The sequence below is a fragment of the Chelonoidis abingdonii genome, chromosome 2 (genome assembly GCF_003597395.2).
Source record: "Chelonoidis abingdonii isolate Lonesome George chromosome 2, CheloAbing_2.0, whole genome shotgun sequence".
NCBI classification, from domain to species: domain Eukaryota; kingdom Metazoa; phylum Chordata; order Testudines; family Testudinidae; genus Chelonoidis; species Chelonoidis abingdonii.
In genome coordinates this window covers 241,816,179-241,835,068 of record NC_133770.1, presented here as the reverse complement: position 1 = coordinate 241,835,068, position 18,890 = coordinate 241,816,179, and the positions used below count along the sequence as shown (strand labels likewise).

Below are 18,890 nucleotides of genomic sequence, written 5' to 3'. Positions count from 1 at the left end.
ATTTTAACCTATTAGTTGCTATCACCATGGGTTTGCATGCAGTCAACAGTAATTCCTGTAAAGAGAATGGTGTATATATGGAGTAATTCAGACAGCTGCACAGGATTATAGAGTGATCTCTGAATCAGATATTGTACTGCAAAGTTTATAATGCTCACTTTCTCAGTTAATGATCAGTACATTATGTTAAACATACTGCAATAGTAATATAATTTCAATTTCTCTATTCAAAAAGACTAACATTTCTCTTTTACTTTTGTTTATAGCACACTTGAGATGTATCTGAGTACTGAAGCTCACCCAAACACACATGACCTACAGAACTGATTTGACTGCCTCACTGAGTCTTGGTGAGTTATCTATAAACTATATACGTTTAAATACTGTTCTAGCTCCTTCAGTAGAGAATTTGATGATCAAGTAAAGAGTTTTGATATGAATGTTTAAGGCGCACACACACACAAAAACACCTGTCTTAGATAACATACAAACTAATTAATACAATGCGAGTAAGAGAAGAAAATTTCAAAGGCTCATTTTGTGAAAATATTTTTTGTCTGGACTGCTCATGTAAGGACTACTCACAAGAGCATATGATCCAGGATTAGGTTCTGTGTTAGGAAAGAAAGTAAACAAATATAAGCTGAAGCTGCTCAAGGAATAGTATATTTTAAGATTAAACCAAATAAATACTTTTATCATCTAGCTGAAGGACTTCTTACTTTCCAAATGTGTGGTCTTTCTTGTAGTAAAGGTTGTGTGGCAAAAATAGAACTCTTTCCTTCTATCAGCACTAATAAACTACTTACATTGTGGCTGAAACAAACATAATGACAACCAAACAACGAATTGCTCAGGAATGATATATCTGTCTGAATCCATTCATGAGAAGGGGTAATACTATTGAGAGTGAGTAAAAAGAGACCTCCTGTAGCTTGTTTTAAACTGATGATAATTTTGTAGTTTAACAAAACTTAGAAGCAGAAGATAAATACTATATTTTATTTTAGGCTCGTTTAATGTAAAAAAGGTACTCCATACTAATTTAGAAAGTCTGTATAAAATCTAGAGATTTTTTCTTTTTGTGTGAGATCCCTTTCAGGATTCTCAAGAGAATATATTTCCTTTAATGTGTTGTAGAATGAGTTACTGAAGACTAATTGTAAATGTGCATTTTTGAGACTTGCACATATTTAAGTATGCAGGTAGGTAGTTACGCTAAGTAACAGGGTTCTTAATGTGTGTAGCAGTTCGAAAAACATTGAAAAATTACGCGCTAAAATATGTATATCTGTGTCGAGTATCTTTTCATCTTTTACAGTTATATTAAGCAAATTTTGGAGAGCAAGAAAAAAAAAACAACAAAATCCACTTTTCTTTATTGTCAATCCATGAAAAATACCACAAAGATTAAAATATGCAAAGACTAAATGGCATTGTATGCTACCTTTTTTTGCTTTTTTAAACTCTTTATTTAGTCTTTTATTAGAATAATTCTTAATTCAGACTCATTCAGTGAAAGTTCATAATCTGATATTCAGTTACATCGTATAAACATATATTAACGTGTCTTTCTTAATTTAAACTATTGTACCACAAATTGCACACAGAATGCAGAACTTAAACTGTGTGTTTCTAGGAATCTCATTATTAATTTGATGTGCATAGTTGTAATATGCAGATCACAGTGTCTCTATAGACAGGAAAGAGAAGATTCTGTAATACATCTTTTTTCCTAAACATCTTGAGTAGTGCTTTTCCTCATTTCAAAAATCAAAACAATTAGTAAGTGAAAAACTTAAAGTATGTTTGGTATTTTGCAGTTCATAAAAAGCTTTATGGTAGCATAATTTATATACGTGGTGTTGCCACCATTTATGAGCACCTTATTTCCAGAGGGATATACAAATTCTGGAGAAGATGTATAATAAATTGGAATAAAGTAAAGTCTACTAATTGATCAAAGGTATAAAGAATCTTTGCTGTGCTTTAATTAAACGTTTGAAGAGGAGTATATGAGGATCTTATTGTAGGATATATGTACAGAGATTTAGGTGAAAAAAAAATTCAAACGAGGCAGTAGAAGAACACATGACCATTCTTGGACATTAAAAATAAGTGACAAGTTGTGTTTTTTTTCCAAGTATGATCAGAATTCTGTTCTTGGTAGTAGGAAAATCTGGTTTACTAGTATTCAAGGAAAAATAAATAATTACTTGTACACCAGTGGTATATGAAGGTTGAATTAGATGTTTAGCCCTATAGTGATTTTCACACAAACAGGGTTAATATGATTGTCTAATCGGGGGTCAGGAAAGAAATTTTCTGCAGGGCATATTGACAGTGACCACAGGGCCTTTCACCTTTATTTGAAACTCTGAGCAGCGATCTTCTGTTAAGATTAGACGGGTGCATCCCATTGATCAGTTTCCAGCCATTGGTAATGGGCATTGACCTTTCTGTTTTTTTGTGATGTGGAAATGATTGTGATACCATACATTTAATATTTGACATCTCTGTAAAATCAAAGAAGATCAGTTATTGAAGTGTTAAATTTATTGTTTTTAAAAAAACCCTGTGAATAGCAAAAATATAAATTAAGTTAATGGGAAACAGATTTTGTTTAAAAACTAAATTATAGTTTTAAATAATATATGTCTGTCTCTGGTTCTGAGCATGCAATCATCACATATGTAAAACTCACATTAAATTCAATGGATGTGTTGCATGGGAGCAGGTGCTGTACAACTGAGCTGCTTATTATATTGGAGAAATGTGAATATGAAATATTATATGTGAATAGGACTGTTTAAAAGATAAACACCTATGTTTGAGAGCCTCTTAAGTAGCTACATTAAGATAGTTAATTTTAAACTAAAAAGTTAAAAGTAATTAAATGAAAAGTATTTTGGAAATAAGAGTATAACTGGAAACTAACTTAACCAATATTTAGAAAGTGAATAAAATTATGGCTGAATAATAGGCTTGAATAAGGTGGTTTTTTTTTTTATTATATTCCGTATTCACAACCTTTTTATATTAAGAAAGGCACAGTATATACACATCTGCAGAACAAAGAGCCATCCTCAGAGGAAAGTGTGTGTGTGTGTGTATATATATATATAATATAAAATAAAATGTAGATTGATTTCAATGTGTCATCAGTGTTAGAGCCTGGGAATGCTATGGGGTCAAGAACAGGAGAACTGAGCACTTGTATCATCAAGGAAGATGACATTCATTTACTCTGGCAAATATTCCTCAGTGCCTGCCCTTAGCATCCAAATTGAGGCTGGTGAAAGATCTGCCCAACTCAGATCTTGACAGAAAATAGTATTAATTAAATATAGGGCTTGACAATGACACTGATAACTTGGATCAAGGCCAGTAGATTTTGCCTTGGTTTTCTGAAAATTGAATTGCACTGATCTGTTTATCTGGCAGCTTTACAGTACAGTAAATTAAAGATCCACAGACACATGTCTGTATGTTAATGTGGTTGAATTTCTATTTTTATAATGATGCCACAATGCCCGGGCATTGAAGTAGCAGGTACTGAAACACAAAACTAACTTTACTGGCTAAAGTACCAAGTGAAGATAGAGTTTATTAAGCTAATTTCTGGCAAAGTGCCATTGCAACCTCATTTTTTATATGAAAACATTTATTGTGATAAGTTATACAACTTATTTTTAAATAAACTTTGGCTTTATTCTGTATCCAGTGTGGTGGTGGTAGTTCATTTTGAAAGTCTTATCGGCTTTGGACTTGCTCACACTTGAAGAGCTGCAGTGGTTAGTGAATATGCTACCTATGTCGACGGTAGAGCTTCTCCCATCATTGTAGGTACTCTACCTCCCTGTGAGGCAGTAGCTACGTTGATGGGAGAAGCTCCTTGTGTCAACATAGCGCTGTCTACACCAGGAGTTCAGTTGGTAGAACTGAATCACTCAGGGCGGTGGATTTTCCATATCCCTAAGAGGTTTAGTTAGACTAATATAAATTTGTAGTGTAGACCTGGGCTTTAAAAAGAAGTTAATTATACCTTAATCATTTAAACATTTTTCTAGGATCTCATGTACTTGACCAAAATAATTTCTCTGTGGGATTTTAAGGAAGCTGATCATGCGAGTGTATTTGCCAAAGTTTGAGTAGTGTGTCTATAGCCATTTGTGACTGGCATGTTGCTCAAATACCAGATTTTAGTGTACACATTTAGAAGTTCACCTTTACAAATTTTTAGCTCATTCTCTTCCCATCCATCCCCAGCCCTGAAACGCTTTCTCAAAATAGCATGGAGTTCTGTGAATCATATCTGCAGGAAGGGAGGGAAACATTTCTACTATGTAAATTACATTCCTTTTTAATCTTTCATAAAAAATAAAGATACTTAGCTCTTAAAATATAATGAATCCATTGAAAACCTGCAAATTGACTCTGCCTTTTTTGTGAAATTGATTAGTTATTTCTCTCCTTTCAAATAATTTAAATGTTTGACTACAGCAGTATTACACAATTGTACAAGAGGTGATTGAGTGGTAGCTTTTATTTCTGTCTACAGATGTGTTGAAATTTTGTTTTAAATATGATGCTGGCTAGTAGATAGTATGAAGTAACTTCCTCTACCGTTGTGGACTGGACAAACTGTGTGTTAAAACCGTTTTACAAAATCATGCTGTAGCTGTCTCACCATAAACAAAGGTGAGAAATACTAATATTCATACACACAAAGTATAGATATTACACGTATATTATAAATCTGTATTAAAAAGCCTGCAATATCTTGGTTGGGGTCAGGGCAGGGGGAGAAGTATTCACCCTGAAGTCACTTTTTGGACAGCACTATACTAATTTTATTACTACGGGGCCATATTCTGCCCCTCTTACATTGTTTGGTGCTTTTACTGCAGTAAGGTCCTACATCTGGCCTTTTATGTTGTGCTTAGAAGCTACAGTGATGACCAGTCTAGGAGTATGTAAAATAGTTTAGGAGGGTCACCAACCAGCAAATCAGTTCATCCTTGACTGCCAACGGTGAGGATAACTATACTAGCGCCTTGCCAAGAAGAACAGGCTAAAATGTGGTTCTCTTCCTAATGGTATTTTGGTGCTTCAGTAGATACACCTGAATTTTGAACCAGGAGGAATGATGATCCAATGGCTAAAGCATTGGGGTTCGATTTAGGAGATCTGGGTTCAGTTCCTTGATCTACCACAGGTTTTCTGTGTGACCTGGGCAAATCATTTAATCTCTCACCCTTAAAAGGGGAATGACTCCCTTTCTCACATCTTTCTTTATCTGTTGAAATGGTAAGTGCTGTGGGGCAGGGACCGTATTAGGGAAGTGCCTGGAAAAAACTCTGTAGTTAAGTTGCATTCAAAATGGGCTTGAACTGCATAAATACCTGTTTTTTCTCTAGAAGAAAGTGGGTGTGAAATTTCACACAGGGTTAATTAATTTTGTATATATTTTTTTTTATTTGGTTCCTCTTCATAAAGACTTTTAACGGGAAGTCTTTGAATTTAGGCTCTAGCTGAATTTTTTTCAGTCTTATTTTTCATTGTTGATTAGTATCACTTAAAACATAAGACTAGCCAATAGTCCATCAGACCAATGGTCCATCTAGCCCAGTATCCTGTGTCTGACAGTGGTTGGTAACATGTTTCAAAGGGAATGAACAGAATAGGGCAATTATTGAGCGATCCATCCCTTGTTTAATCCCAGCATATGGGAGTCAGAGATTTAGGGATACCCAGAGCGTGGGGTTGTGCCCTTGACCGCCTTGGTTAATGGCCATTGATGGACTTAGCCTCCATGAACTTATCTAATTCTTTTTTGAACCCAGTTACACTTTTGGCCTTCACAACAACCCCTAAAAATAAGTTCCACAAGTTGACTGTGCATTGTGTGAAGAAGTATTTTTCCTTATGTTTGGTTTTAAACCTCTTGTGTGTTAATTTCATTGGAGGACCCCTGGTTCTTGTGTTTATGTTAAAGAGTAAATAACAATTCCCAATTCACTTTCTCCAAACCATTCATGATTTTATTGACCTCCATCATATGCTCTCCTCCTTCTCCCCCCTTCCTACCCCCTCCCCTGATTGTCTGTTTTGTATGATAAACAGTCCGAATCTTTTTAATTTTTCCTCGTACGGAAGCTGTTCCATACCCCCTAATAATGTTTGTTGCCCTTGTCTTTACTTTTCCCAATTCTAATATATGTTTTCTGAGATGGGGCAATCAGAACTGCCTTCGGTATTCAAGATGTGGGGGTACCATGGATTTATATGGCATTATGACATTTACTGTCTTATCTATCTTCTTCCTAATGGTTCTAACATTCTGTCATTCTGTTAGCTTTTCTGACTGCTGCTGCACATTGAGCAGATGTTTTCAGAGAACTAGCCACAATGACTACAAGATCTTTTTTGAGTGGTAATAGCTAATTTAGACCTTTGTCATTTTGTACATATAGTTGAGACTGTTTTCCAGTGTGCATTATTTTGCATTTATCAACAGCAGTTTTCATCTGACATTTTGTAGCCCCATCACCCAGTTTTATGAAACCCCTGTGCAACTCTTTGCAGTCAACTTTGGACTTACTGACCTTGAGTAATTTAGTATCATCTGCAAACTTTGCTGCTTCACTGTTTACACCTCTACACGTATCATTTATTAATGTTGAACAGTCCCAGTACAGATCCTAGAGGGACCCTTCTATTTACCTCTCTCCACTGTGAAAATTGACCATTTATTCTTACCCTTTGTTTCCTGTCGTTTTAATCAGTTACTGATCTATGAGAGGACCTTCCCTCTTATCCCATGACTGCTTACTTTGCTTAAGAGCCTTTATTGAGGGACCTTCCCAGTGGATAACCCTTGTCCACATGTTTTTTGACCCCTTCAAAGAATTCTAATAGATTAGTGAAACATGATTTCCCTTTACACAAAAGCAGTGTTACCTCTTTCCCAGAAAATTGGGTTCATCTTGTGTCTGATAATTTTGTTCTTTACTGGTTGTTTCAACCAATTTGCCTGATACTGAAATTCGGTTTACAGGTCTGTAATTCTTGAGATTGCCTCTGGCGCCCGTTTTAAAAAATTGGTGTTACATTACCTATTCTCCAGTCATCTGGTACAGAGGCTGATTTAAGCGATAGGTCACATACCACAATTAGTAATTCTGTAATTTCATATTTGAGTTCTTTCAGAATTCTTGGGTGAATATAATCTGGTCCTGGTGATTTTATTACTCTAATCCATCCGTGCATTCCAAAACCATCTCTGAAATTTCCATCAGGGACAGTGGAATGCTTTAGGTTTAGGAGTGAAGACTGATGCAGAGAATTCATTTAGCTTCTCCACAGCAGCCTTGACATCCTTAAGTGCTCCTTTAGCGTTTTGAACATCCAGTAGCCACACTGACTGTTTGGCAAGCTTCCTGCTTTTGAGATACTAAAAACAAATTTTGCTGTTTTGGTTTTTGTGTCTTTTGCTAGTTGTTCTTCAGATTCTCTTTTGGCCTGCCTAATTACACTTCTACACTCTGCTTGCCAGAATTTATGCTTTCTATTTTCCTCAGTAGGATTTGACTTCCGGTTTTTAAATGATACCTTTTTTCCTCTAACAGCCTCTTTTACTCTTGTTTTTCAGCTATGGTGGCATTTTTTGGTCCTCTTATTGTTTTTTTGTTTTTAATTTGAGGTATACATTTAGTTGGAGCATATATTATGGTGTTTTTAAATAGTTTCCATGCAGGATGCAGGCATTTCACTCTTGTGACTATTCCTTTTAGTTTCTGCCTAACTAGCTTCCTCATTTTTGTGTAGTTCCCTTTTTTTTTAAGTTAAATATTACTGTAGTGGGTTTCTTTGGTATTTCCCCTCCTACAATGATGCTACATTTAATTACATTATGATTGGTATTACTGAGCGATTCAGCTACATTCACCTCTTGGACCAGATCCTGTGCACTACTTAGGACTAAAGCAAGAATTTCCTCTCCCCTTATAGGTTCCAGGAGCTGCTCCAAGAAGTCGTCATTAATGGTACCTAGAAATTTTATCTCTGCATCCTATCCTGACATTACCCAGTCAATATGGAGATAGTTAAAATCCCCCATTATTATTAGGCTACAAAAATAGAAAACCCTTCTAATCTATCTGAGCATTTCACAGTCTCTGTCACCATCCTGGTCAGGTGGTCAGTAGTATGTTCCTGCAGCTATACTCTAACTGTTCAAGCATAGAATTTGTATCCATATCAGTGGCAGTTTGATTAATCAGAGTTTTACTATATTTGACTCTACTGTTTCTTTCACATATAATGCCACTCCCCCACAGCATGACACACTCTTTCATACCTGTATATTGTGTGCTCTGATATTACCGTGTCCCATTGATTATCATCATTCCACCAAATTTCTGTGACAAAATACGTATCTACACAAAAATTAGTAGAGAGGTAGTCGGTGGGTCTAGCCAGATTTCTCCATGGCTGTGAACTCTTCATATCAGCCACTTAAATTGTCCATAACTGGTAATAGAAATTGAATATATTTGACTACAAAGGTTTTAATATAAAAGAGTTTCCCATTGCTATTAATGCATTGTGGGTATTTTTACCTAGTGGCTTCTCCATTCAACACTCTTCGATCAAGTCAATGTAAACAATGATTGATTCAAACATCTTGAAGACCTAAAAGAATTGTGTAAGATCAGAGTATCCTGTAGTTACATGTGTCACTAGCACAGAAAACCTGGGAAAAAGCAAAAATGTGAGCTTTCAACTATGTGCATAACAAATACACAGTTATGTTTTTTTAAAAAAGCTAAAAAGTTCTTTTTAAATGTGATGAAAAAATAATTCACTTCTGTTGATGTTGACAAGATCTTTAGACTACTCTTGCTTTTTTTAATTTTGTGAAAAAATACGTTTATAAATCTAGTGATGATTTGGTCATATGAACCATATTATGTTCTGTTATGCTGGTGCAAATACAGAATAATTCCACTAAAGTTATACTGCTGTAATTGAAAGAGGAGCATCATCTACTCTTTCAGAGTTTGCTTAGGAAAAGGAAATCTCCCCAGCCCCCTGCAACCTTTTTACCAAGATTGGATTTCAAAAGGGGAATAAGGGACCTCCAAAAAAAAAAAAAAAAATAGCAAGTGTAAACTTGCTATAAGCACTGTAGAAGAGATACTCTCTCATTTGCATTAGTTGAATTTACAAAAGAGATTTCTGCTGTATTTTTACTGATTTTTTTGCTTGTTGCTAACAAGGAAGCAGTTAATAAGGAATTGTTGTTTTTAGGGCTGTCAAGCGATTAAAAAAATTAATCGTGATTAATCACATTGCTAAACAATAATAGAATACCATTTATTTCAATATTTTTGGATGTTTTCTACATTTTCAAATACATTGACTTCAATTACAACACACAGTACAAAGTGTACAGTTCTCAGTTTATATTCATTTTTATTATAAATATTTACACTCTAAAAAAAGTATTTTTCAGTTTTCCCGAATTACAAATAACTGTCATACCGTCTCTTTATCATTGAAAGTTGAAATTATAAATATAGAATTATGTAAAAAAAATAAATAACTGCATTCAAAAACAAAACAATGTAAAACTTTAAAGCCTACAAGTCCACTCAGTCCTACTTCTTGTTCAGCCAGTCGCTCAGAGAAACAAGTTTTTTTACATATGCAGGAGATAATGCTGCCTGCTTCTTGTTTACAATGTCACCTGAAAGTGAGAATCACCTGTTGTAGCTGCCGTTAGAAGATATTTATGTGCCAGATGCGTTAAAGATTCATATGTCCCTTCACACTTCAACCATCATTCCAGAGGACAGGTATCCATGCTGATGACGGGTTCTGCTCGATAACAGTCCAAAGCAGTGTGGACCACCACATGTTCATTTTCATCATCTGAGTCAGATGCCACCAGCAAAAGGTTGATATTTTTCTTCTTTGGTAGTTCGGGTTCCGTAGTTTCTGCATCAGAGTGTTACTCTTTTGAGACTTCTGAAAGCATGCTCCATGCTTCATCTCTCTCAGATTTTGGAAGACACTTCAGATTCTTAGATCTTGGTTCGAGTGCTGTAACTATCTTTAGAAATCTCACATAGGTACTTTCACTGCAGATTTGACAGAACGCAAAGAAAGTGTTCTTAAAATAAACATGTGCTGGGTCATCATCTGCAACTGCTATAACATGAAATATATGGCAGAATGTGGGTAAAACAGAGCAGGAGACATACAATTCTCCCCCCAAAAGTTCAGTCCCAAATTTAATTAACACATATTTTTTTTTTAATGAGAAGCATCAGCATGGAAGCATATCCTCTGGAATGGTAACCAAAGCATGAAGGGGCATACGAATGTTTAGCATATCTGGCACGTAAATATCCTGCAGTGCTGGCTACAAAAGTGTGAACGTCTGTTCTCACTTTCAGGTGACGTAAATAATAAGCAGGCAGCATTATGTCTCGTAAATGCAAACAAACTTGTTTCTCTTAGCGATTGGCTGAATAAGAAGTAGGTCTGAGTGGACTTGTAGTCTCTAAAGTTTTACGTTGTTTTGTTTTTGACTGCATTTATGTAACAACAAAAAAATCTACATTTGTAAATTGTACTTGCACGACAGATTGTACTACAGTACTTGTATGAGGTGAACTGAAAAATATTGTTTCTTCTGTTTATATTTTTTAGAGTTAAAATAGTGTTCAGTGCTCACTTTATATTGTATTCTGTGTTGTAATTGAAATCAATGTCTTTGAAAATGTAGAAAAACATCCAAAAACATTTAATACATTTCACTTATTCTGTTGCTTAATAGTGTGATTTAAAATTGCGATGAGTCGTGATAATTTTTTGGAGTTAATTATCGGAGTTAACTGTGATTAATCGATAGCCCTAGTTGTTTTGTTATAGTGACAATATCTCGAGGGGAAAGAGAAGTTGAGTGAAATAGCGCAACATAGGGTTTTGTGAGTATAGGCATGTACATAGGGTCAGTTAAGAATCTTTTTTGCATTTTTATAGTTGAAAATTTCTGTGTTTAAAAAACAAACAAAATGAAACAACCTATAATTTTTCCACAAAGCTAAGTTTTGTATAACTGAGATGAGCTGACATACATAGGCAGTTGTATATTTTCTCATGTTGCTTCATTCCTGGTATCTGCTAATTTTGTATCTTATGTGTAACACCTGGTGGTGGGCTCCAGTGGCTCTTTGCTGATGCCACAAGCGCAGCAGGCTCCTCCTGTGCTGAATACTCGATTGCCAGATGAGCACCTTTTCGCAGGCTTGTTGGCAGCCAACTATGAAAATTTGTTCTATAGGCCTTTTGAGTATCTAGGAGTGCGCCATCACTCCTACACAGGGTGTAAGGATACATTCATCACTGTTTGTGAACTGCTCAGATTTTATGGTGATTGGGTTTATATAGGTGCACAGAACACCTCCATTTCAGAAAACACTAGTCAAATAAGAGGCCATATTTTCAGTTAGGTGTGCAGGACATGAAACTGGAATTTTGAAAAGTCTTGGAGGGAGTTTACCAGCTAAACCTGTGATCAGCGGGCTCCTGTCATATGAGAATCAGTCTAAATTGTTTTGAGTCAACTGTAATTTTGCTTGCTTACATTGATTGATAAAACATCAAGTAGGTAGATATAGACTTTTAATTCCATCTCCTGTGAAATGTGAAATTATCTTTTTGGAAGTACTCTCTGAAATTCTACTTTGACACTTCAGTATTGGGTTAAACTTTCTTTGTATCCTCTGTAGAATTATTTTATTTGTTTTAGGGCCCAGTAGATCAGGACACAAAATGCACTTGGAAGTTCTGGAGTGGGGGAAAATATACAATGCGGTCTTCCTCAGCTCAAGGAAAATGAGATATCTGTAAATTACTGTAGGTAGTATATATGTATAGGCATGGCAGAATTTGATTTTTTTTTTTTTTGATAAAGAACGATAATATTTATTTTAAACTTTTTTCAATGTTTATCAATTTAAATTTTCGGTTGTGCAAAATTATGGGTTAATTGTTTTTCAGTTTTTGTTGACTTAAATTCCCACAACTGTGGGAACTTGTGGGGGGGGGGGGGGAGTGGGAGTGTCAGACAATTATTTAATGACGGTAGACATTGAAATTCAAAAAATTAACCCTTTATAGCTGTCAATGTCAAAATATACCAAGTAAATATCTTTAAATCAAACTCTAAAAACTTCTCAAGTTGCATTTTTCTCAAGTAGCATTTGCTATATGTAAATTTCAGTTATCATCAATGGAAATATTTTTTCTTTGGTTGGTGTCTGTGTACTGATATTTACCAATAAAAATCTAATCCTTCCGAGCCTACATATATAATCTCTTAGTAAAATCCCATGTAGGGAATGTTATTTTAAAATGAGATTGTTACTTGATTAGTGAGCAAGTATATTCATAAATGGGGCTTGTTTTTGAAGAGATACTTTCAGCTTAAAAAAACACGGTGGGTTTTTATTTTTAATTTACTATTTATTACAAGTAACACCATAATTTTTAATTCTACTGATTTTATTGTTTTTTGTTTACTTTGTATATTAGCCTGTATATTAGCCTTCACTTTGGGTATGGTCAGTTTCACTACTTCCTTTGTATATGTATAGTAAGCTAGCTTACTCTTGTTTATGTGTATCCTTCAGGCTTCAACAAAAGAAACTTCTTTTGTTTAAAAGAAAATTACTATTAAACCACATAAATTGACTGGAGGACTCAGACAGGTGGTGTTGTACTTACTTATTTTTTTAGAAAAATAGATTTCCAGTGAATGGTATACATTAAACTCATAAATTATTGTATGATATTAAGATTATGAACACACATAAATTCTGCATTTGGACAATGTAAAGAAGGAAACCAAGCATTCTGCATATTTATATAGATAATGTTTAACCTGCATAAACATTTTAAAGTTAATCTGAAAATGTAAAAAGTTAATGCTCAGTATCCCACATGAACTTAAGTAAGAGAAGTATTCAGCCATTAGTATCTTGAGCTTGCAACTTTAAACCTAACTTTTCCCCCCAATGAACTCACTCTGTCTTTTACTCTGTTTATGTTGGACAGTCAGTGCATAATATTCAGTGGGGGGGTTTTTTGGTGGGAGGGGAGGGACGGTTCTGTTGCAGATCACTTTTAAAAGATCCTATGGTTTCTGATGTCATAAAGTATAAATTAACGCAATGAAAATTTTAGTGGAATAAATCATTTTAATTGCACTTAGTGTCTCTTTAGGATTATTGAGTGGAGACAAGTTGTGTGCTGTGCATTGCAGATATTAAGAAATAGTAGCTTTTTTTAACATAAGTTTTGAAGTGAGTTGTGGGCTGAGCTCTAGCACTGCTAGGAGCATAGCCCATCCTGCAGTAGTTCCATTATCATTTTATCACATATCAGATGCATTTATTTCAGTTAAGATTTCAGTTTTTAATTCCCCATATAATTATTGTAACTTACTGCTGTTTCAAAAATAATTTACAAAAATAAGGCCCAAACAATTCAGTTTTTTAATTTAAATGTATATTTGATGGGTTGGGCTTATTTTTGTTTTTTGTAACTGGTGACAGCTGTGAAAGTTAGAGGCCTAACCTCAAAGGTTTTTTTGTTCTCTTTTTTGTTTTTTTGTGAGGGGAAAGTAGGTGAAATAGACAATCACCTGGAGAGTTTAAAAAATCTTACTTTTTACATTTCCATGCTTTCTAAGAGAGAGGGAAATCATTTTAATAACATTATTGAACAAAGATTTTTTTTAAAACAAAATGTACAGCATTCTTTACAATATTCTCATCAAATGCTAATTTTAAAATTTACTTCACTCATTCACAAGAAACCCCCTGTTTGCTCCGGGGAAAGGTGGGTACTGAAGTAAGGTTAGTTGGTTGTAGCAGAAGTAAGCAGGCTCATGAACTTGTATTTGAAGTATTTCCAGCGCTGAAGAATTGGGCTGCTTTTAACTTCAAACTAGATATCTTGCCATTGCTGGGACTACCATTCATTATTTACGGAAAATAATGGTGCCAGGGCAGGAACAGTGCAGCAGCATTTAAATAAAAAGTAACATTCTGGCCAGTAAATACCACAGCAGTGTATACCCCATCCCGCTCTACATGTCTTCACCTCTCTGCAGAAGCCCTGCCAAATATATGCCCTGAAAGTGAAGAGATTAGGGCTATTTTGGATCAAGAGTAGAAATGAGTTCCAGAGACGAGAGGCCTTTATGGAGAATGCCTCACCTGCTGCCATCTTCTCTCTTAGAGGGGAAATTAAAGCTTAGGTACTGCCCTCAACTCTGGTAGAGTGGCATGGGGAGAGAGGTGATCTCTCAGGTAGTCAGGTTCTAGGCTTTTTAGATACAAGCCAAAGCTCTGAATGCCACCTAAACCCTAACTATATAAGTAGGGCCTACCAAATTCACTGTCCATTTTGGTCAATTTCGTGGTCATAGGATTTTTTAAAATAGTAAAGTTCACAGTTTACAGATATTTAAATCTGAAATTTTATGGTGTTGAAACCGTGGGGGTACCAACCCTAAAGGGGATTGTTGGGGGTTGCAAGGCTATTGTAGGGGGGTTGTGGGATTGCCATCCTTCTGCGCTGCTGCTGGCAGTGGTGCTGCCTTCAGAACTGGGCAGCAGGAGGGCGGTGGCTGCTGGTTGGGAACCCAGCTCTGAAGGCAGTGTGGCCACCACCAGCAGTGCAGAAGTGAGGGGTGGCATGGTATGGAGGGTTGTCACTTTTGTGGGGAGGGAGGGCTGGCCTTATGGGTGGGTGACTGTGCAGGGTGCTGTGGTCAGGGGGCGCTGTGGCCCTTTTCCCCACCCCACCCCAGCCAGCCCTTTAACCCTGGGTGCTGGACCTTGAGCCGGGGAGGGGAAGGACTGAGGGCATCCTAGTAAAGGGCTCCTGCCAGGCACTGGGCTCCATGCTCCCACCTTTGGGCACCTCCCCTGGATGCAGCAAGCTGGTGCTGGTGATGGCACAGAAATAAGGCAATACGATATCATGCTACCCTCACTTCTGCACCATTGCTGGCAACGGCGGTGCCTTCAGTGCTGAGCTCCTGGCCAGCAGCTGCCATGCTGCTCTGAAGGCAGCACTGGCGCCAGAAGCAGCACAGAAGTGTGGCAATCCTATGACCTCCTCCCCCTATCTACAATAGCCAGATTTCACAAGGGAGATCAGATTTTACCATCTGTTCGGTTTTTTTGTTTTGTTTTTTGTTTTTTTCCCCCACAGCCATGAATTTGGTAGGGCCCTCTATATAAGTACCTACTACACGGGGGTGTTATGAGGTTTACTTCATTACAATTGTAAAACATCTTGGAACTCCTCAAATCAAAGCTGCCCCAGAAGTGTGAAGAAGAATGATTTCATTATTATTGATAGATGAATTGTGTTTTGATAATTGATCTGTCCTTCATGCCAAAGTATCCATATCCCTGATGTCTCTTTTAGGTGAAAGGTGGGTCATTCTCAGTGTTGGCCAAGACCTGGAGCTGTTCTGAATAAAGACTTGATAGTTATGCCAAATTACGTGACTATAAACCACCAGACTTTCTTTGTCTTGGCTCACTGCGAGGTTTCAAGTCAGAAAAAATGAGCACTTAAATACTCTAATCTACCCAGGCTGTTCACATACACACACACTGGTTTTGCTAGTTGCTGTTTCTAAAGTAGTAGTAACATAGTCAGTACTCTGGGTACAGTTTCTTGGCCTGAATTTATACAGACACATTTGAATGAATGAGTAGACAAATAGCTAACTTACAGAATATGAAGTTTGCTCATCAGAAACAATTTAGCAATTTCAAGCTCTGATATAGTGTTCATAAGAAAAATAAGGAATATACTTAAGTGCAAATGGAAAGTTTACAATACAGTTCAGTATGTTTTTTATTGGCAGTGGTTAGATGTAATGAGAGGAATGGCTCAGTCTAACGCTGACTGGATAGTAGTGTGGACGTGTTGTAATAGAAGTTGCCTTATAGGTCTACCTCCTCCTCTTCATGCTCATAATGTCCCTGTGCCAACTACAGCAACTGCTTACATGGGAAAATAGTAATAGGAAAGCGTTTGATATATTTTTAATTTTTCTTTTTGCAAATAAGGAGTCAGCATCATGTGACCAATAGCTTTTCTCAGAACACCAGGAGATGATCTATGGATTACAGTTTGGGGACTCTTAGATATAGTCATTTTTCCTGTCTTTTTTCCAGGATCTTACAGTTGTTAGTAGCCTGTAGAAACTGTCACCATTAGTTTGGCTTATGATTCCTCCAATATATATATATTTTATTTGTTGGCATTTCTTGTGGTGCTTATCACTGAAGTACATGAATGTCTGACAAATATTAATTAACCTCACTACAACCCTATGAGGAGGGAAATATCCTTGCTTTTAAATGACTTGCCCGAGGTTACACAGGAAAGTCTGTGGCAGAGATGGGAACAGAACCTGGATTGTCTGACTTCTAGACCTGTCCTTTAACCAGAAGGTGATGGCTAGTGGCAAATGGTGTAGAGATAGACATCTAATATGTAATACATATACAAAAAACATTTTATTTAATTTGAATCAGTTGAGCTTCATTTCTAGAGACATATTGTAATTTAAGGGTAGAATCTGGTTGCCAATTAATTGCTTCTGTAAGTGGTCTCAAATCCATTGAATTTACTTCTTTCAGTGCAGTTGTCTTTGTGTCAGGCAGGAATTTAGAAACATTACAAATGAACAGGACAGATTACTCTGTGGCAACAGCTAAAATAAATGCTTCATAAGGTATTCAAGAAAAATAGACCTGGATTTTCTTCCTCTGGCCAGCCTGCTTCCATGATCTTTGCTTTATGGTCAGGTCCCACTAAAATAATCTAGTAAATGCCTAAGCTCTAGAAAGTAACGCTGTCACATTGATGTTTAACTGACTTTGAAACAGTGCAGCTGTAAAGGGGAAATGAATTCTGTTCTCTGTCAAAGCCCGTAAAAGAGTGCTTATTTTAGCAGCTACTGAAGATGGAAGTGTTTTATTCCATGACTACACTGGTTGCCAAAACTGGAAATATTTTCCTGTATTAATATTTGGAACTTTCCAAAAATCATCATTTTATGTTGGTTCCCCCCCCCCCCCCCCCCCCCCAAAGCAGTATTCAGTTTCTGATCTCTGATCCAATCATCTGCTCTTTTGGGCTCTATAGAGATCTTTGGAAATCCACTAACTAATTTTTTTCTATTAACGACGTGTATATAGCTAATGCCTGTCAAGCTACATCATGGGGCTGGTGGTCAGCATTGCCAGCCTGCCAGGAGATGGAGGACTAAGCCTCACATGCAACCATCCTCCTGTTTAATGTGACTTTCATCAGACAAAGACTTTTGTACCCAACATGCAGTTCTCTACCTTGATGTAAAAAGACTGGCCAACCTGTGGACAATAACTCATGCTGATGTATATTGTATTCTGTCTAATTAATTTTAATGGGCATTTATCACAGAACCATTATAAAAATGTAGCCTTTCAGCATGAGCAGTAGCTTGCTGAAATATCGCTGCCACTTCAGCTGTTTTCTTCCGAGTACCAGCACTTATGTATTTTTTTCAGACATATCTAGGACTGAAACTTGGTAAAGTATAATGGGGTAAAATTAGAGATAAAAGTCATACCAAATTAGTCCCAGTCACAGTACAAGCATTGTCTAATGCAGGGTTTCTCAACCTGTGGATTTGGATCCAAAATTGGAGTGAAAGTTACAGATGCAGGCATTATATAATGACATTGTGTTTTTTACCCACGAAAGCTTATGCCCAAATAAATCTGTTAGTCTTTAAGGTGCCACCAGACTCCTTGTTTTAAGTGAAGTAATCACTTAGGTTGTATTTTTATTTGTTAGTATATGACATATTCATTATTTCTTGGCAATGCTCGTTGACTTCCAAGGCTAAGGCAGTAGGAAAATAAAAGCGTGGGTACATCAAGGGTTCCAGTCTGAGGCCTATGCCTTTCCCCCATTTTTATCAAAGGTTATGTTATGCTGTGTTTGATCTGTTTCAGCCTCAAATAACGGATATGACCAAACAACTTGTCAGTATTTGATATTATGGAGAAAACATTTGAAATGGGGGAGATACTTCACTGAGCTACTGGTCATGTGAGAAGCTTCATTCTTATAATTTTTCTGATTTAAAAAAAAAAGCTCACTGAAAGGAATAGGATGGATATATACCCTTCAGTTGGAGTGATTGTAGACATAAGATCATCAGAAAAAGATCAGATAATAGTTTAACTTCAATTCAGATGAGTGAAAACAGAGGTGTATCAAGCCTTTCTTTTTAAAAAGTTACTTTATACTTACATGATATCAAATAAAAAAGTCCCGAGAACACTGAATATGGTATGATAGACAAGTACCATTTACTTGAGCCTTTATTGGCCAGTTTTATACTCCAAAAAGGATTTCTTGGTAGCTGTGATACTGCAGACTGATGTACTATGGGCTTCACAGCAGTGCGAAGAGGGGCTGGCCTTCACAAAAACCTAAAAATGACATGCTTCGTTGTTTTCAGTGCTGAATGCCCTCTTAGCCTGGGACTATCCATCACATTTAGAAGTCAAGTTTAACCTAGTTTTGTTTTTTAATTCCTAAAAAATCCCAGGATTCAGATGGTTGAAGGGTTTGCTTCAGGTATTTTGAAAAATGAAACTTACAGCTTAATTTTTATTATTATTTTTTAATAACTAGTTCTTCTTATAATAAACCCACTGTGCTGGTGTAAAACTTTTTTTTATAAGACTTCCTGAGAAAACTCAGAATAAAGTTATCAAATCTGGCAT

The 18,890-nt window shown here is 36.3% G+C and overlaps 1 protein-coding gene across 3 annotated transcripts in view; it reads left to right on the top strand.

Moving 5' to 3' along the window:
- The window catches only part of NCOA2 (nuclear receptor coactivator 2), a 293,779-nt gene that overhangs the window by 23,618 nt on the left and 251,271 nt on the right, over window positions 1-18,890 (top strand). For all 3 annotated transcript variants that reach the window (XM_075063071.1, XM_032794449.2, XM_075063070.1), the window contains exon 2: window positions 267-350. The gene's annotated coding sequence lies outside the window, so the exon portion shown is untranslated. The remainder of the gene's footprint in view (window positions 1-266; window positions 351-18,890) is intronic.